At 43.6% G+C, this 21,273-nt stretch overlaps 1 protein-coding gene across 8 annotated transcripts in view; it reads left to right on the top strand.

The window, feature by feature from the left end:
• LUZP2 (leucine zipper protein 2) overlaps positions 1-21,273 on the top strand; it is a 433,570-nt gene that overhangs the window by 266,559 nt on the left and 145,738 nt on the right. The window lies entirely within an intron of this gene.

Below are 21,273 nucleotides of genomic sequence, written 5' to 3'. Positions count from 1 at the left end.
ATGGTCTCCCTATTCCTGATATATTCCATTTTTTGCATCTGTCATATCTGGTATCAGATCTCTAGCTTTCTCTGGACTGGTTTGGACTGAAAAGGTATTTCATTGTATTTTATTGTTTGCATTTCTTTTCTCCTTTATAAACTGACTTTGTTTATACTCACAGAACAAATGAATGTGAGCTGTTCTTAATGCTGTCTTCCCCTCAGAATCCTGGCTGTTCCATTTAAAGGTCTGTGCTGTATAGAGCTCTAATGAGTTGAAACAATTCCTGAGAAAGGCGTTTTGCAATAGATGGAAATATTGTACTTCCAAATTGTGAATATTCTCACAAAGAGGATACAGTAACTAGTAAGTTACTTCTGCTTGCATGGAAAGAAGAATCAAGCCTGGAAAAGAAGTGTTTCAAGTGTTTAGAGGAGGGAACTAAAAGGGCCTTATTAGCTGGTGTCACTTTATCTTATGTTATGGGCACTATGGTACATACTCCCTTGGTTCCCAAACTGTTTTCCAAACTGTGCGTTCTTGTTGGCCTTCTTGTGTTAAGACATCCTGTCTGTTTCCAAGGCTGGAGAAACTGTGTGTGTGAGACCCAGCTTCTTAGAAATCAATTAACCCCTGCAACCCATCTTAAACCATCTGTGCCTATAAGCCAATTCCCAAAAAGCAAACCTTTAAATACCATTTCTAAGCCAACAATGATCAGGTTATAGTTATGATCAGGTTATGATTTGATCAGGATGTATGACATCTCTGAGGCATGGGTTTGATTATTGGGGAGGATGGAGCCTTTAAGGTGATGAATGGTGACACCTGCATGGTATCGAGTGATATCACATGGGAAGTCCTGGGGCAGCCTCCCATTTTCTGAAATCATAACAATATCAAGGTGTGGCAGGTGAGGAGAAAGAGAGATTGCCCAGAGAAAGCAACAGAGAATGAAGTTGATAAGACCTGAGGGGGCTCCAATGGCATCACAGCCACCTGTTACAGTCTTCATGACAAAAATCTAACCATTACATTTTCTGTGCTCTACTTAGGCCCTATCTACACATTACACTTAAGATATGATTAACCAGTTAATCATGCCTTAAGTTGTGACCCAGCAACACGTTCACTTAATTAATGGTGTAATAAAACAATGAATAAGTCACAAAGTTATTCCATAAAAAAATGTATAATAACTTTGTGGCTCCTTCTTATCATGTCATTAATTGACCATATGGCAATGCATGGGGTGCTGCTGCAGCTGGGAGTCCTGTCCATAAGGGACTGGCAGTAAAGTGTGATTGGATCTGATGCTGGATCCTGCAATCATGCCTCCTGCTATGCCTTTACCTGAGTGTCTAGAGGGAGCTTAAATTCCTTTTGTGAGACATGATTAACCCTTAAAATAAGAGATAGATAAAAATAAGAGATCCTGAGAGGAAAAAAAAAAGTGCTCTACTTGTAGGAAGACTTATAAACTGAGAAGAGAGAGAGAAAAGGGACTAGTGTATGTAGGCAGGAGCAGATCCAGAGGGGATGCAATGGCATGGTTGCACCCGCACTTTCAGACCACACCAGGGGAACAGAAGGCATGACCTTTTCATGAATCCCTGAGGGAGGTAAAAGCCTAGCTGAGTACAGCTCTGAAGCTTCCCCCTGCCCCTCAGAGTCTCCAGAGACTTTAGCAACAGCAGCAGTGATGGTTGTGGAGAGGGGGAATTGGAGTGGGGAAGATGGGACTTACTGCTGAGCACAGCAGGGAAGGGAAGGAGTGCTGAGGATGGTGTTAGGGGGAGAATCCTGTTTTGGGGACTTAAGAAGTGACACTGGCTGCTGCTCTTGCTCATCCCAATGTGGAAGGGAGCTGGAGGCAGGTATTGTAGCCATCCTTACAGTGCCAGTCACTGCTTCTGCATCCCCTTTTACAAAATCTTGTATCTACCAATGTATGGAGATGGTAAAAAGAGGCATAACAAGGAAGTTCTGCACCTGGAAAGCAATGATTCATGGGACAGTGGTGGTTCCCTGCTTCCCACCCGGTACTGTGGTAAGACATCAGTGGTGGTGGCTAGTTTTTTGTGCCCTTCATTAAGTTGGTGCCTGGAGCCACTGCCCCGATCTTTCCCTTCTGCTGCCTATAGATACACTACTGGGGGTATGCAGTTAAAGTGGTAATACAAGTCAGGATTGTTCTTTCCCAATATGGTGAGAGAGCACTGGTTGGCGAACAAGGGCACATTTTATATAAGTTCATAATTGGTCCAGTTGTACTGTCTGAGAGGTATCTGTTTCTGGACTAATGAATACTGCTGTAAGATTCCTTCAGAGCTGTTGATCCATCTTTACACTGACTTTGCAAACTTGTGCTTTAAAAAAATCAAATAACTTGGCAATATCTTTTTTTTTTTTTTTTTTTTTTGGAGTGGCAAATATTTAACACTGCTGCTAAGAATTCAGTAGAAAGAGCCCATAAATATTAAAGGAAAATTGAATGCTATAATTCCACAGTGAACTGTGTAAACGTGCCTTCTATTTGTCTTCTGCCCCTCTCTTTTTAACTCTAACTTACATTTTAATGCAGATATTCATCAATTTTGAGACACAAAAATTTAGGGACTCAAAATATGCTTGACACAGCAGCTGTTCTTTCTGCTGCTGTTACAGCAGGAAAAGTAAAGCTGTGCTACTAAATGTAACCCTTCTGGCCCCTCACGCACTCAGTGATGTGACAGCTTGTTTGTTTGGAAGTTAGAGATGTATTAGATGTTTGGGTTATTTTAATTTGCATATTTGGTCACATTCAGGATGCTCTTTTCAGTTTTATCAGCCCACCTTAGTGGAGCTGTCAGTTCACAGTAATGGACATTATAAGACCAATCTGCTGTCTGCAGCAGAAGCAGCTTCTGTTCACCATTTGTCAAACAAATGGGGAGATGGAGCTGCAGGCTGGCATGTGTACCTAACCAGGTACTCTGCTTTAGTGATCCTGCAAATGATCCTTGGACCACTTAGTCACTTCTACCAAAGGAAAAGATCAAGGAATTACTAGGCTTCTTCTCTAGAGAATCCTGCATGACACAGGCAATTGCCCTATATTTCAGAATTAAATACTGTAAAATGTGATTCTCTATTTTAATCGGCTGCTAAGTTTTTGGTTTGTTTGTTTTTTTTTAATTAGAAGAGGATCTTACATGGAAGGAATAATAAATTTTACTTGTTTTCCCTTAGCCAGATGGATCAAGTTCCTTACAAATGGGAAGAGTCTACTGAAACTTAGGTCAGGCACTGCATAATTTCCCCCACCGTGATTCAAAACAGACTCAAGGGGAATGCCTCAAGACCTAAGGTTGAGGAGGACCGGGTTAGAGTGCTTCTGGAGGGGCTGGACATGTTCAAATCAGCAGGTCCAGATGCTACCCCAGGGTGCCACCCCAGGGTGTTGAGGGAGCTAGCAGGGATTATTGCAGGGCCCTTGGCATGGCTTTACGAGCACTCATGGTGCTCGGGCCAGGTGCCAGATGATTGGAAGATAGCCAATGTGATCCCCATCTTTAAAAAAGGGAGGAGGGAGGACCCGGGCAACTATAGGCCCATCAGTCTTACCTCAATCCTGGGGAAACTCTTTGAGAAGATCATCAAGGAACACATCTGTGATGGGCCAGCATCGGGGATGATGCTTAAGGGCAACCAGCACGGTTTCATTAGGGGCAGGTCATGTCAGACCCACCTGATTGCCTTTTACGATCAGGTCACAAAAGCATTGGATGCAGGTTTTGCTGTGGATGTAGTCTTTCTGGACTTCAGCAAGGCCTTTGACACTGTCTACCACACCATCCTCATTAAAAAACTAGGCGACTGTGGCATCGATGCCTACACGGTCAGATGGATTGCAAATTGGTTGAAGGGTCATACTCAGAGGGTGGTGGTGGACGGGTCATATTTGACCTGGGGGGGAAGTGGGCAGTGGAGTCCCACACAAAAACAGGATGTGTTTCAATAATGACAAGTGCAGGGTGCTGCACTTGGGCAGTAGTAACCAGCAGCACACTTATAAGAAGGGAAACTCCCTTCTTGAGAGCATGGAGGCAGAAAGGGATCTTGGAGTCATCGTTGACTCCAAGATGAACATGGGCCGACAATGCGAGGTCAGAGTCGGCAGGGCTAACCGGACCTTATTGTGCATCCATAGGTGCATCTCAAGTAGGTCCAAGGAGGTGATCCTCCCCCTCTATGTGACACTGGTCAGGCCACAGCTGGAGTACTGTGTCCAGTTCTGGGCACCCCACTTCAAGAGGGATGTGGACAACATTGAGAGGGTCCAGAGGAGGGCCACCTGCATGATCCGGGGACAGCAGGGCAGACCCTACAATGAGAGGCTACAGGACCTGAACCTGTTCAACCTTCACAAGAGATGATAGCAGGTTCAGGGATAACAAGGAATAACAGCCACAAGTTGTTGGAGAGTAGGTTTAGATTAGACATTGGTAAGAACTACTTCACAGTAAGGGCAGCTAGGATCTGGAACCAACTTCCAAGGGAAATGGTGCTGGCTCCTACCCTGGGGGTCTTTAAGAAGTGGCTTGATGCTTACCTGACTGTGGTCAATTAAGCCCAGTTTTCCTCCGGCCCAGGCAGGGGGTCGGACTTGAAGATCTACAAGGTCCCTTCCAACCCTACTTCTATGATTCTATGATTTCCCCAGTATGAGCCACCCTTAGACATGAGGGATATTAAAAAATAAAAGAAAGAAAGAAAACAGGATGAAATAAAATAATTGGCTCAGAACAGTGGCAATATTCAACTTTGATCAGAAAATAATATCTGATCGTTTTCTTACATCAGTCAGCTGGTTATCCCTGGTTTGCAATAAAACATACATGACTGGTCAATTTCTTTTATGTACATTCATTTTTAAATAGTTAAATGAATGCTTATTTAAAGCTGTAGGTACATTATCACTTAATACCATGGCATAACTGCAGCACTTTTAAATGTCTAGGCTTCTAGGAACTCGGCTCACCACATTTCCTTGGTGTGCAGTTTTGTGTTCTAGTATGCCTAGAACCAGAGAACAGCTTCCTTACAGAGGATGCCAGGAGTGAAACTCCCTTCTAGTTCAACTTCCTCATTTATCTACAGAAGTGGTGGTATGACCCAGAGAGAGTTGTAGCCTTTGGCCACATGTAGGTGGTACATTTCTACTGGGAGAAAAATAATCCATCTTCAATCCAGTGGAGGTCACTCCAAGGAGAGTTTCTCCCAGTAGAACAAATTCCTGTACACTTCTCCACTACATGACTTCCAGGGGACCAGAAGGAGCTGAGTGGTGGGGCAATGCTCTCCATGCCTTCCTAAAGCTGGGGTCACTCTCTTGTGGGGAGCACATGGGAGTGGATGTTGCATGCCTCTTCATGGTCCTGGGAGGAACCACACAGAAATGAAAGGCTCTAGTGCCTTCCCCAGATCAGGGCCACCTGGCCTCTAGAAGCTGAGTAGAGAAGCAGCTGCTCTTTGTTTCCAAGACTACAGGCTGAGCAGTGGGTGGGGGACTTTACCATGCTGCTTTAGACCCCCAGGAATGTGAGGACTGGAGCAACCACTGCTTCCCATGCTTTCCTCAGACTAGGATCACAGGGTCTTGGGGGTGGGGGTGGGGGGGCAAGGAGCAGGGAAGAGGGAGTGATTGTAGGCTGAGCACCTGTACAGCTCCCTCTTCTGGAAAATTTTCACTGCTAGGAAACAATGCCTGTTTATGGCCTTTATTAACCTTTGCATGTCATAATCGGCATCTTACTCTGCCTAGAAACCAGTAGGGAGATTATTCAGATTTCAGGATATTGGCATCTAAAAGGAGCATAAGAACAAGGAGACTTGCAATAAATTAAATATTACTGTCAACTTGACCAAATTTTCAAACGCTCTCAGTTCCCACTTAGATATCTTTTAAAAAGGGCAACATTTTTAAGGGTTCAGATGCTACCTCATAGCTAATACCCTATTTCTTCTCTAAGCTTATAGGCATCTGTCTCACATGCCACAATAAGACTTGTGCCAAGTGAGGCATCAGCTCATTAAAAAATCTATGAGTGTGGCTGTAGAGCTCAATTTTGGAGTGACAATGTCTTCCATGCTTATCACATATAAAGTTTGTATCTAACAGTCCTGAATGTAGTGTGGAGTTCTTCCTGAAGTTTCCTCTGTCTTCTGCATGTTAGGCTGTTCTTTCCTCAAAAGCCTTCATTCCACACTTAATAAACTGTTTCCAAGTGTTTCCGCCCTCAGCAGTCTTCACCTACTTGTTTGGCTCAATGTTCATTGCCTTCATATCTTTCCAGAAAACATCTGGCCAAACCATCAAATTCAATGTGACTGAGGAGAAAATGGATGCTTGGAACATTTAAACATTCCAAGACCTCAGTGAAGGCAATTTTGTCCCACCAGAAAATTCCTAAAGTGAGATAAAGGCAACATAAGTGAAAGCTGTTGAGGCACTTTTCTTGAGTAGAGTGCATGGTCCAGGATTTACTGCCATACAAAAGTGTTGCCACTGGATGCATAACATACTTTAACCTTGGTCTTAACAGTTAGTTTGTTATTGTTCCACATGCATTTGCTTAAGCGGACAGTCCATCCCCTGTAGCCAAATTCTTCAGGAACTCCTCTCCCTGCTGACTGCAGGTCCAGACGGCCTGCCTTGTCTCAGGCACTGGCCTTATGTGCCTCCAGAGCCCCACTCCTTCCTATCAGGTGGCTCTTCAGCCACCCACAGGGGCTTCTGCTTTGGCCTGATGGCCAATCTGCTCTCCTTTGCTTCAGCTTAGCCCAGATGCTTCCAGCTTCTACTTCTGGGCTGCCTAAATGGTTGCCACTTAACTGCTTACCTTAGGACAGGTAGCTCCTGGATAGACAGCCTTACAGACTTAACCCAAATGAAAGGCAGGTGCCACTACATTTGGAACCAGCTACACTGCAGGAACTTCTGTGTCAAGAGAGATCATCCATTTGTCTATATCAGGGACCCACTCCTAGACTGCCACCCAAGGCTAAAGAGACCTGTTTACCCTAATATGGAGTGGACTTCAGTTACACAAATTTTTTGGCAGCATTTCCTCCAAAACTAGTACCTCCTTCTAAGGTGCTCCTATGCCTGAAGCCACAGGCACCCTACATATTGCCAGAGGTTGATGCCAAGTGCTGGGTGGCATGTCTAAGCATGAAGTGAAAGTCTCTTTGTAACCGCCGGGCCTCAAACATCTTACCTTGGGCTTCCTTGCTCCGAGAGATTGCTGATATCCGGCTTGCAGTCGCAGGTAGCCTTCAGGGAGGTCTTTCCACGTGCTGCAGCCTGCCCCTTTCTCGCCTGCCACGACTTCGATCTTTCAGTGGGTGGGGCTTCGTGTAGCGCGATTACCCGCTTCACGTACCTGCGTCGTAGATGTCTTCTGCGAGGCTCCTCCTCCCCTACACCTCGCCCTTATCCTGCCCAGCGGATCTTGGGTATTTACGTTGGTGCTTGTGTACTCCCTCAGGCACGCCACTGACTAGCTCACCCCTTGCTCAATCTCCCTATTGATACGCCTCAGCCCCTTCTGACCCGGGGTAACACAAAAGAAACAAAACTCTTACGAATGTAACTATGGCTCACTGCGCCTAATGTGAGGCAAGACCCTGCCCCTGTTAAACTCCCTGGTGGGGTCCATAGCCTCGCCGCCCCTCAGCTTATCAACCAGGTCACCGCCCGTGACTTGATACACTAGCCCTCTCTTCCCGTGGCAGCTACCCGCCACTCTTCGCCAGGTATCTCCCAAAGTAACCCTCTCTCTGGGTTTCCCCTGGCTTGTAGCCCTCTCTCAGAGCCTATCCTGGCCTGCAGCCCTCTCTCCAGGTCCTCTCTGGACCGCAGCCTTCCTTCCAGGTCTTCCCCAGACTGCAGCCCTCTCTCCGGGTCTTCCTTGGGCCGCTGGCCCCTCTGTGCCACCGAGGCTTTTACCCCGCTCTTCCCCGGCTCACCCTCTGCAGCCACGCTGTCTTCTGGCATCGGTTCATCCCCAGGCTCTTTTACTCCTCTGCTGTGCGCGCTGGCAATCGGCTCTGGCATTCCATGCCTCCAGCTGACTCCACCAGCCCGGCTCTCTCCCGGCAGCCACATGCACGCCCCGCTCCTCGCTGAGGCCGGTTCTTTTATCCCCGCCGGCTGGTGATTAGTGCTGACATCACCTGCCGTCCACAGGTGACTTGAGGCATCATCCTGGCCGTGCGCAGGCTTCTCCAGCTGTCCCTGCCCCTCCTCGCATCCTGCGGTGAGTAATTTATGTTTTTTCCTTTCCTTTTACCTCCACTCTGCCCTCTGTCTCTGGCTCTGGGGCTCCCTCCATGAGCTCGGGAGTTTCCTCGGTCTTTCTCCGTCTGTGACACTCTTGAATGAAAGCTTTATCATGTAAACTGTGGGGAATAAGAATGACTAATGGTAACAATTAGGTAATCCCTTGTACTTTTAGAGTGTCTCCATTCTCAACATCTCAAACCATTTAAAACTTACCAGCAAGACTGGGTAGTCCAGCAAGCCCTTTTGCTTTCACCTAGCATATTTTTTTAGTAAAAGAATACATTAAAATAAATCAACGTCTTAAAATGTATATTTCAAACATGCTTTGGAAAGAAATGAACAAATGCAAACATGCTTTGGTTGCTATAACTAGTGAGGTGGAAAATTCTGCCCAGTATCCAGGATCATTCTCTCTCAAATCAAAAATGATCTTGAGTTACTTTTAAAATGTTGCTTTTTTTAGTTTTTTTGGGTTTTTTCACTTGACTGAAGTTGCTTGCTTCTGGTCCTGAACTCATTCCTTTTCTTTCCTTTTGGTTGGGGGGGGATTATCGCCACTGCAAGCCCACTGGGCAACCCTTGTAAATCCAGCAGGCTAAGGCACTTAAGGGAACCCATCCCAACCCTAGCCCTGGAACAATCTGTAGGGAAGGCAGAGGCCCCCAATGGGACACTTGTCTGCCTGTACAGCAATGCCAGGAGGCTGGGGAATAAACAGGAGGAACTGATCCTCCAGCTGAACAAGAATGACTACGATCCCAAAGTGATAACAGAGACCTGGAGAACTCCACTTATGACTAGGACACAGGTATAGATGGCTATAGGTATAGATAAGGAAAAAAAACTCACAGCATACTTACAGGCTTGGCAGTACCACTGCTGAAAGAGACTTGGGGGTCAAGATGAACATGAGCCACCAATGCGGTGTCACAGCTGGCAAAGCAAACAAAACCCTGGCTTGCATCTATAGATGTTTCTCAAGTAAATCTCAGGATGACATCCTCCCCGCTGTACTTGGCCAACTCTGGGCTTCGCAATTCAAGAAGGATGTTGAGAAGCTTAAGAGAGTCCAGAGGAGAGCCACACACATGATCAAAGGGCAAGAGAATAGACCTTACGAAGAGAGGCTGAGAGCCATGGGACTCTTCAGTCTGGAAAAGCACAGGTTGGGGGGGGGGGTGCCTGGTGGCTGCTTATAAGTACATAATGGGAGTACATCAGGATGTGGGAAAATGTCTGTTCACCAGAGCACCCCAAGGGAAAATAAGTACCAACAGTCATAAACTACTACAAGACAATTTTAGGCTGGACATAAGAAAACATTTCTTTATGGTCCAAGCCCCCCAAGACCTGGAATAGACTCCCTCCAGAAGTGGTGCAGTCATCTACTCCTGATTAATTCAAGAAACACTTGGATGTTTATCTTGCTGGGATGCTTTGACCCTAGCTGACTTCCTGCCCCTGGAGCAGGGGGCTGGACTTGATGATCTTCAAGGTCCCTTTGAGCCCCAACGTCTATGAAATCTATGAAATCTTTTGTTTTCACTCAATCTGTGATGACATATGCAGGATGTTAAAAAGGTGTACCCAAGGAGCCTCACGCCATTTCATTGGTGTGAAGAAGTAAATTTCTTCTGCAGAAGAAGATCTCCCAAATCATTGTTGAGGTTTCTTGCCTACCCCTTGGTGGGTGCCTACTCAGATGGATTTGCCAAGAAGGAGTAGGCATGGCAAATGTCTCTCATACATAGACTGTTGTCTTTTGGTTCATGTCTAAGAAAATGTTAGATTATAAGTAGGAGCAAGTGGAACTACATTTGAGTTTTGATATACAAAGGCTTACAACAGGAATACTGAGACATACAGCAGGAAATGGATTGACAATTTCAATACTACATTATGACCTATGTCAGTTCTCCTTGAACAGTGGAACCACTCTACTTTTATTTCTAAAAGCAAGCCACTCTATTGGCGGGGGGGGGGGGGCGGGGAAGGAGGGGGACAGCGGAAAAGAGGCAACTTCTGATGAAGTTGCTTCATCCCAGACAACCGTACTGCTCAGGCAAACATATACTGTACACCCTAAAGCGATGCGTCACTGACTGACCCACATACCTGCCTGCAAGTTTACAGAAGTATTGTTGTTCCCAGTGATCAGACTGGGACTATAAATCATCCCAGCACAGAGCCGTGGCTAAAATATACAGTAGATTTTCATTTATGACACACATGCACCTCATTTGAGGTAACTAGATTAAGAATGAAACAAAGACGTGGATGCCTTCATTCTCTCTTCTGGAAATATTAGCTCACATCACATGGGAGAGGTGATTAGATGTCTTGGATGAGTCCTTAGGTTACCTTGGCGGGGGAAAGATCTTATTCCTAGTGGTAGGAAATAATGGATATGTATAATCAAAACATACAGATGTATTTATTTGAAGAGGTTTCCTTTAAGTCAATCCGTGATGTAACATGGTCTGGATAAGACCATTCCTCTGATACTCCCCACAATAGCTCCGACAGAAAAATTGCAAGGTCAATATAAAATAATAAGTATTTTATATTGATCTTGGAAGGTTCAGTCTGAATGATCCTAGAGCACTTCAGTAAACTGTGTTCAGAACACAGCCTCATCACTGAAATGTAGTCACTACTGGGGCAGAGGCCATCAGTTAATCCATCACATAAATGTTCCACAACAGTGCAGGGAAAGAAACCTTTGGTCAATAATGATGAAACCAACTCCTGTTGTCAGAAAAGGATCATGGTATCTTTATTGCCATTGAAGAACACATTGAATTGGAGTTCTTAAGGTCTTACCTAAAAAGCCCCATGCATAGAAAACTGCACAAAATTCAATCCATCTATGTTGGAAAGACAAAGGGCTGAGTCAAAACTGCCAGGATTAAAGCAGACTCATTATATTGTGTTATATGAAGCACTACGAATATCCTTCAATACAGAGCTAATATCCAAAAATGGTCAAGTTACCAGCACAGTGTGTCATCTGATAAGGTCTAGGTATTTGTTTTTGGTCTGTTGCTGCTTTCTGTTGTCCCTCATCAGGGGCCAGTTAACAGCTACTGTTTAACATGAAATGGAAAACAGTTCATCTTGGCAATTGGTCCTGTCACTTCCTTGCCGAGTACAATATTGTGTTTTTGGAAATGAGTCCTACATGAAATGATTCTGAAGATGAGTGGGGGCTCCACATGGCTTGATTTGCACTATTCATCAGAGAGAAGCAAAGCCAAATGTGTCTTTTATAAAACAAGCCACTCCTGTTAGACATCAGATGAACTGTTTAAATTGGCATTGATTGCTGGGAATAATTTTCTGTAGGCAAATGCGATTTTCTTTAGATTAACATAGTCTATTCTCTTACCGATTAGAAGTCTTGGAGAAATCATTGGTTTGTTTTGTATTAAGGCTACCCTTATGTATGTTTTCTCTACTGAGAAATAGTTTACAATAGTATATCAAACTGTTAGTAAGTATTGTGTGCCTGAGAAGATAAGGCCATTTTTTTAGTTTCCTAAATGTAGATTTCGGCTCCTAATTTTAGGCAGTGAACTTTAAAAATGTTATCCTTTATCCCATTTATGCATCTGGGAATAGGAATAATGATACTTTTACACAGATTGAGCTAAATGTTATTCAGGGTAGATATAGACTAACCAAATAAGATGTGCGTATAGAGTACAAGCTTTTGTGAACCCAAGTTCACTTCATCATATCTTTCAGCAAAATGTTATTATCAGTCATATTTATGTAATTTTACTTAAACGATGATCTTCTAACACAATGGATTTCTAACCCTTTCAATAGAACCAGGTAGAATATTTAAAAAATATGAGGGAGAATGTAAGGAATTAGTAATACTTAGTCTGGAGAAAAAGAGATTAAAGGGACATGTGACTGTTTCTAAATATTTGAAAGGCTTCCATAAAGGACGAGGAGGAAAAGATGCATGCAAACAGTTTAAACTGCAGCAAGAGAGATTCACATTGAATTTCAGGGAAAAATAATCCTAATTATGAGAACAGTAGGAGAATTGAACAATCTGCCTTTGGAAGTTGCTAATTCCCCTTAACTGGAGGTTTTCAAGAAATGACTAGGTAAACATCCATCTAGGATTTAGGAATGATTATGAATAGCAAATATTGAATTTGTACAGAGTGTGGAACTAGTTTTATGAAAATGCAGGTTCAGTTCAGACCCTGAATTGCATTCAAGCCTGAATATTTTATATAAAAATCTTTTTAAAGAAATGTTATTTATGTTTTAGTAACTGAAAAAGATAATAAATGCTAGATTTGTGGTTACCCAGAATTGAATTTTTTTATTATATCCATGCTATATACTGAGTGACAAGGGAGAAAATACATTATTTAGTAATATAATTAAAATTGTATTATAATGCATATGAACAAGAGGGTGGAATCAAAATTGCAATTAAATTGCACAGGCAATTATAAATATGCTTTTTATAACTTTTCATTTTTTGATTTTGTACCTTGAATGACATTATATTAAAAATAAAATATTTAAATTAATTTCTAAGATTTGTTTAAATAAATAAATACTATATATTGATGGAATATATCATTATGCATGATAATATATCTATTTATACATATGTGTACTGTGGAGCCTGTGTCTAGCTCCGCCTGGCCTATCGGGGTGTTGCCCCTCCCCTCAACTCGCCTGCCACGACTTGGATGTAATCAATTACCTTTAGAGGGGTCTACAGTGGAGATCTTTATCCTGGGTGGGGCCTCCTGATAGACGGTGTTACTCACAGTTGAGTGACGCGGTGGTCCACGGGGCTCCACCTCCCCTACACCCCGTCCACACGCCAACCGCTGGGTGATGCATTCCAGATGTTTCCAGGCCCTGTATGACGGCCTCAGACCGGGTCCCCGGTTCCTGGTCGTTCTCCCTCCTGCTGGGAGTGATTCCTCCTTCCTCCCTTCTTACAGAAAATACTCCTCCAAATCAGGAGGAGCTGGTGGGTGCTCCCCCTGGTTCCAGCTCCCTCCTGGAGCCTCCGCTGTCTCCCCTCTCCTACCGGCAGCAGAGCGCTCCCCTGCCTCCTGAGCGTCAGCCGCTTCAGAATACTGAGAGAGTGCCTCGGCTTGCACGCTCTGGCCGCCTTTCACTCAGCTGTTCACGAAAGGCGTACAGCTCTTAGATAAGCTGCCTGCTTGAGACCTGCAGGCTGGGTCCTCTCTGTTCTGTGCGAGAGCCCGCAGCACGGGCTGCCCGCCCGTACTCTCTCTCCCTGGCTCCCCCCCTCTCGCTGTCCTGCCGGCGTTTTTAAACCTTCCTGCCACGGCCGCTACGGCCGCGGGGATTGGCTCAACTGTTCGCCGCGCCGGGAACAGCTGTTGCCAGAACCGGCGTAATGGCAGTTCGCACGGCTGCAGCCGCGAATGCGGCTCCTCTTCCTGTTGCTCCTCAGCCGGTACGTATGCCCCTCTGGGGGCTTGCTTTCGGGGTCTGGGTCTGTGGGTCCTCCCTTCTCTCCCTCACTAGCCTGTGGGGGCACTTCGCCGCCACATGTACATATCTGCATGTGTTACTGTTGTGCTATATACCATATATATAGCCAATTGTAACATATACACACATACACACACACCATATTTACTGAAATCTAAGACAGCCTTGAATTTAAGATGACTACCCCCCCAGCCCCCCTCCCACCAATAACTAAATTCTACATATGGAAAATCTATAAATTTGTTATAATTTTTCATGCATTTAATCTAATTAATTATTGAAGGACTATCTTTAATTCATCCCTCCCACCACTGCCAGGGGACAGGCAGAGCAGGGCAGTTGGGAGGTCAAGCAGCTTGCCCCCTGCTTGTCTGCCCCCCCTCCCCTTCCTGTTCTCCTACAGCCTTTGATCATCCCCTTCCTCCCAGCCTCTACTTTCCCCCCTTCCTGCTTTTCCCTTCCCAGCATCTGCTTTTCCCTTCTTCCCAGCCCCTGTTCTCCCTCTGCTCCATGCCAGCAGTTTCTGTCCCTGTTCTAACCTGGGTTGATGAAGATGGCCCCAGCCCAACCCCTGTTGCAGATGTGCATGCTGTGCACCACTGCTATGGGGCTGTGTTCTGTGCCCAAGATTGCAACATGTACAGAGACTGCCAGCATACAGCAAAGGTAAAGAGGGGAGGGAGAGAGAAAGGCAGGGGAGCAGAGGCTGAAAGGTGGGGAGAGAGAAACAGGGAGAAGAAGGTGCATGACGGGAGCTAGCTGGGTCAGAAGCAGGCAGCAGCTGTGGGCAGGGGATGAAGTCCAAGCCACAGCAGCAGCCTGCCCCATCCCCCATACTCGCTCTGAATTCTAAGATGAGGGGCTTCCCCCCCATGTAAATATGGTATGTAGATATATACACATATATATGGTGAACAATCATAACATTCACCTTCTATTATGCATCAGCTAAGGGAGTGGGAGTAACCTCTGAATTTTCCATGCTGCAGTAAAGTCTACTATCACTTGAACTACAAGTGTAGCCACATTTCTAGCAGCACTGAGGGGCTGGGTTGATAAGGATGAAGTTATATGTTACATTTAGATCAAACTAAATCTGTGAAATGTTAAGGTGTGTTGAAGTTAGAGCATGTTGTGAGCACTCACACATTAAGGCTAGCGACAAACATTCAAAAAGCCTGAGTCTGAATTGATTCAATTTTTGCAGGTTAATCTTTGCAGGCCCTCCCTTCCTTCCATAGCATGGGGCTGGGAGTGGGGGAGGCATGTCCAGGCTCCTGCAGGATGCTGTGATTAGCCCAGCAAGGGAATTGGTAACAGTAAGTATGTGTAGATGAAATGGGGGCCCTAAGTTGAAGTAGTGGGTTTTAAAAAACACAGTTTCAATATAGGGCTGATTAATCCCCATGTTGTGTGTACACCCCGCTGACTTACTTGCCTCTCTGACGGGGAGGGGAGGGTGAGCTGGTAGTGGGTGGAGCAGTCCCTGAGCTTTGGGGGTGGGGGGCCTGGTGCTTCCCTCCGTGGCAGCAGTGGCTCCCCCTAGGTGGCACCTGCCTGCAGGCACCTCACTCGGGTGGTCCCAGAGGGCACTGCAGCTATGGAGGGAAGCATTGGGCCCCCACGCAGCTCAGGCAGGCAGGCAGGCTCCAGGGGCAGAAGGGAGATCAGGCTTGCCACTTTTCTTGGGCAGAGCCTGCTTTCCCAAACTGCCACCAGGCTGCCTGCAGGACTTCCTGTAGAGCCCCTGAGCTGCACAGAAACTGGTGCTTTGCTCCATGGCTGTAGGGGCAGCAAACTAAAACTCCTCAAAGGAATTTATTTTGGTGTGCCCAAAGTCTTTTAAGGTGCATTATGCCGCCGAATATCCTACAGCAGCTGGAATTAATGCGCAATACACCACTAAGGCATGCAAACACTGACACCATTAAAGTGGTGCAAAAGCATTTAGCCTACTTTAAGGTGTCATGCACACATGCCTCTCATTTCGTCTACACAGGGCCAGTGTTTATCACCCAGTTAAGAAAAAAAAAGAGGGACATTACCAGCTACTTGTTGATTCTGCCTGTTGATTCATCACTGACTGTAGCCAACATATGGTCTGCTAGCTAATACACAGACACCTCTGCAGCAAGACAAAGGGGAGGAGAGAATTCATGCTTATCAGGGAGTGGTGGGAGCGGGAGCTACAGCTACAGTGGTGGTGGGGGGCGGGGGGTAGTCCTGCTGTGAAGCAGAACACTCCGCACAGCCCAGAAAGCATGCCGGGATACTGGGGGTGTCTAGTTTAACTTAAACCAGCAAGGGGATAGACTTTACATAAACTGGTTTGAGCCAAATCAGTTAAGTCTGATACTACATTGAACCAGGTTTATCTCAGACTGATTTATGTGCACTGAACATCTGTTCTGTTACAGATTTAAACCAGTTTCTGATCACTTAAACCAGTTTGTGTGTAATGTCTGTCCCTAGCCCATGGGTTAATACCTGCACAGCTCTGACTTGCCAGTAGAGGGCTGGCAAGCAGAAGCATGCCTAGGAATGAAGTCACATGAGCTTTCTGCCTGTTTGGGTGGGGCTGGGGGGAGCATTTCATCCTGGAATGATGCAGGGCTTCAAAATGCTCATTTTATTTTTGTGGAGCAGACTGTAGGTACCTAACACGAGTTAGGTAGCATGACCCAGTGTTAACCCATACCTGAAGTCACAAAACCTTCAGATGCTCAGAGGGCACAAGTTAAAACTTGTGTTTAAGTGCCCTTAGTATGGTCTAAGTATAATGTGTAACTTCACCCTCATTCTACTTGGAGTCATGCATTCTGGCTCTACAGAAGTGAGGATTGTATAAAGTCCAGCTTCTCTCTCCCACTTATATCCAGAGAGACCCAGAGTAGTGATGGCAAGGGCTGCCTGCATAGATGAAGCTTTTTTGAATGTCATAATATTTGGTTACTACATTGGTTTTCTAGCAAATTTTTCTTCATTAACAAAAGTGACAGAAAACAAATGGTCATTCTAAAAGTTTAAAATTCTGCTCAACCTGAATGAAATGATATAGAATGAAGAAAAAGCATTTTTCTAGTCAAAGGATTTTTTTCCTGCCAAATATCAGAGGCTGAGATCTTGCAGCTTCTGCAACCCTGTCAGCCTACTTAGGGTTACGGTTAGCTCTCATAATTATTAATTCAGTCTATTCTCTTCTCCCCTTTCCATTTCTTAGTTACAAACTTCACAACATTTTATAAGGTCAAATACAGCATTAGTATTGTTAAGAATAAGGCCTGGCTTTTCCTTAATCAAAAAAAAAAAAAGGTGTGGGGAGTGGGGTGGGGCTGGAGGGAAATGATACCCTGGGGGTTGGAGTTGCTTCATCTTTTTGGGCATAAAGCTTTGTATTACCACTGGCTAATTACTATCAGGAGGCTATCATTAAATGCTGATTGTTGCCTAAAGTCTTTACCTTTTCTTAGTATTATGTATGTATTTACCATCAAGTGCCTAGCCAGATGTATCAGCTACTTGGTAGGGAGATAATTAGGATTACTACACATTTAATGAACAACCAAAGCAGGGCTGCAGCTGCAGCTAAGGTCATGGATGCACTGAAACTACTGGTGCAAAGAAGTTAAATAACAGAAGGAAATGAAGTTTTAGACCCAGATTACAGTTGCTAAATGTGCTTAATGACATGATGTTAAAACATTTCAGCTAAGCAGTCTGATGTACACATTTAAAGAGACCTAAATATGTTTAACTAAACATTTAGTTTGGATATATTAGACTACTTGCCCTAAATCTATGGATACATGTCTAGTTGAAGTCATTATTGTATATTATTTAAGGAGATGCTAACTATTAAAAACAGACTTACAGCTGGTTAAATCATTATAATTTACAAGCATATTTGGTAAGAAAATAATTTTTAAGATTAATAACCAAAAGTACTTTATAACAAATAAAGCGTTGCATTAACACTCTTGCCAAATTTTAATTGATACTTTTGGGTTATCAAGCGTGTTTAAATGGAAAACAAATCTTAAATCCTTGTCTGAAAACTAATTTGGAACTTTTGTCTTGTCTCAATAAGGATTTACAACCTCAGAGTTTTTCTGATTAATTAATTGAATTAATTACCAAAATCCATTTTTTAAAAAACAGCTGTGGATTACAAATGTTAGCATGTTTTTCACAAAAAATGCAGTAAAGCAAGGCTCCTGATCAGATCAGGCTTAGATACATCATGAAATGCAGGTTAAGCGTACTTCAGCTGGTGCTGGAAGAAATTATCAATATTAATCAAGATGCAAAATAGGACCTGTCAGTGCAATGTAATCAGAGCTTAGTAAACACCAAAGAGCACTCAACTAATTAACAAAGAGTATATCTCCACTGGACAACTTTCCATTTGAGGTCTTTACAAAACTCAACTCTGATCATACTAAAACATTTATAGGTGTACCATGAATAGTTGCACACTACATATTTATCCATTATTCTGTTGGCAGTTTTGCATTCTTATAGCAAAAAAAAAGAGAAGAAAAATAGAAAAGAGGAAAGAAAGGTTGACTGATTACATCTATGGGATATAGTGAGGGAGACTTTTTCTTTTTGTCTCTCCAAATTAATTCTGTTGTTCTGATCTCAGATATTTAGGTGAAATCAGTTCTTAATTAATCTTTTTCAGCCCATGCCTTTGGCAAACTGCATGTGTTTGAGACCTGAAGATTCGGACAGGCCATCCAATAGATTCCTTTTTCAGTGGAGGTGATTAGAGATTCAGTTTTTGACTAGGTCACAGGTGGACTCTTCACAGAACAGCAAAAATATGAGCCAGTGAATTAGTAGATCATTATTAACAAAGATGCTACTTCTGATCGCAGCAATATTCCTACTTTTATTTCAGGACATGAAGTGAACTGCCATGTTCTGAAGTTACAGATTCAATCTTGCCCCAGGTCAGTTGTGGTCTAAACATGAGAATAATGACAAAGACCCTTCTGTAAAATGGAAGGTGATAAATCCAGATATCCTTCAAACCAGTACCAGTGATGCTGGTACTGTGATGGAGTGATGTGATGGCGGTGCTGTGACAAAGTGCACCTGTAACATACCGTTTCCCGACTAATATATAACCAGAGTCTGGTGACATAAGTTAGACTGGCTCTTAAACTAGAGCCAGGGTAACCATCTCATTGGTTCCCAGTTTTTACTCATCTCTGTCACAATACATTGTCTCACGCCATGTGGCTTGTAAGATTCTTGAGGTGGGGGGTGGGCATATTATTGATCTGTGTTTATATAGTGTCTAGCACTATGGAGTCCTGGTTTATGACTGGGACTCCTAAGTGCTAGTGCAGTGCAAACAATAATAATAGTAAATGTGCCATAATTGCTTAATAGGAGACATTTCCTCCCCCCCCCCCCCCACAATGTTTTCTAGCAAGCATATCTCAGTGTGGGATGAAATCCGGGGAGCTCTGATCTGAGTAATATCCTAGTTACTTTTCATTGCTTTACAGTACTGTGAACACCTGTGTCAAGCAGCTTGAAACGATTTATCATTGTTGAAGCAGCCTGTGTTAGTGAGTAATAGACAGGAACAGAGTAAAATGTGTGAAACAAGATGCTGCATTTTGTCATTACCCAGGAATTGTGCAAAGGGGGACATAAGAGAGTTTAATAGAGAAGGAATTTCCTTGCAGTGGCTTTAATAAGTATGTTTGTTCAAGTAAAAACTACAAGTGTCCAATTCGCAAATAAGCTTCCATGGTTTCCAGTGGAACATGGACCAAAATCTAAATTGACGTACTGAATCCAATTAATATTCTTTCTCAAATGTCAGCATATTTCTGAGGCATCATTTTTGAAAATTCTGTTGCTTTTCAGTAATAAATTTGCATTGCCACATTGTGCTAAATGAATCAAATGTGGTGGATTAAGTTTCATGTTTATGGTTCATTAGCACAAGGAGAATAGGCTCACTGTCTTAGTCTTTTCTCATCCCTTTGACATACATTTCTAGATTCAGCAAGATACCAAGTGAAAATGAAAGGGACCAGCTGCAGCTGGAATTTTCCAGTGTCTCTGGCTTCATTCTTCAGTGGAGCAAAATACCCAGCCCCCACTACCATCCTCAAGAAACCTACCCTTTCCATTATAATATGTAACTAGAAAAATCTGAGTATTATCTTTGAAACATGTATGCACAGATTCATAACAGAAAGAATAATCCAGCAGTTTATAAAAACTGCTGAAATGCTATAAGATTCAGTGGGATTAGGTTGAAGTGCATGTATAGAGAATTTGGCTCAGGGTTTGTACTTTCCTGCCCATAGGAGTTTACCTTCCTTATCTTAACCCACAAGCCTGAGCTTCATCGTGCTTCTAAGGTTTTTCCTGTGTGACCTGACCCTTAGTTCTACCATTAGAGAACCTGACCTATTTACACACAGGATTGAAGGTAATAAAGCCACATCTTGTTTTCCCAAGTGAGTCCTCAGAATGGCTCTGCTCACCTGACAGTCAAAAACAGGTATTGTAAGGAATCCTAACATCATTATTTACCTTCTAAACTTCTGGACATTCATCTTTGTGATAGATGTAGCTCTCACCATTTTAAGATTTTGTTCTTGTGTGTTTTAAAAAAAAAAAATTAATTCCTATAATTCCTATAATATTTCATTCCTATATTTTAACTTAAACATACTTATGACTTTTCACGAGATGATTGTCTCCAGATTTGGGGGGGAAGGTTCAGTGGTGCACTTGCACCTCTCTCTGATTCTTGCTCCACTCAGTTTAAACCAACTACCTGGCAGTGGTAACCACATTTCTAGTCAGGCAGTGTTGAGGGAGTCAATTTACTTAATGGTTTATTCTAATCTATTAGGTGTATTCTAAACTCTTCATTCCACGGGTGTTAAAAACCCTCTCTTCTTTTTAATGGTCTTGTTGTTGCACTGATCAAGCTGTCTTTTGTTCTGCAGCTCTCCTGTCTGTTAGCTTCTCCTGGTAGCATTCCTATTTCACAGCTTTATTTTAACTCATTTCAATGCAGTTATATTTTTTGCTTCAATCTTAAACTGAATAATACAGCCATAGGCCCCTAATGTATTAGTAAGGCTTCTAGTTTATTTTTATCTGGAGAAAAATACATGTTTTATATGTGATGATGTACCACACCCTTTGTATCCCCCACACTCCTTTTTCAAATCCTATATCCTTCCATGTCCAGATCACATCAATTAATACACATTTAGCTATCATTGGACTGCTCCACAGAGACAATACAAGTTCAAGACTCTGGGGAAGTGAGGGGGCCAGGGACCGGGGCTGGGACTCATAATCAACTGATTGTTGGTCCCAGTCCCAACATTGTACTGGAGTCTTAAACCGGCTCTGGTGCTGTGTTGGTGCTAGGACCAATATGATTGTTAGTCTCAGCTGTGTCACCA

Source organism: Alligator mississippiensis, chromosome 2, assembly GCF_030867095.1.
Source record: "Alligator mississippiensis isolate rAllMis1 chromosome 2, rAllMis1, whole genome shotgun sequence".
Taxonomy (NCBI): domain Eukaryota; kingdom Metazoa; phylum Chordata; order Crocodylia; family Alligatoridae; genus Alligator; species Alligator mississippiensis.
Note: the sequence above shows the minus strand (reverse complement) of the source record. Positions and strands in the feature narration are given on the sequence as shown.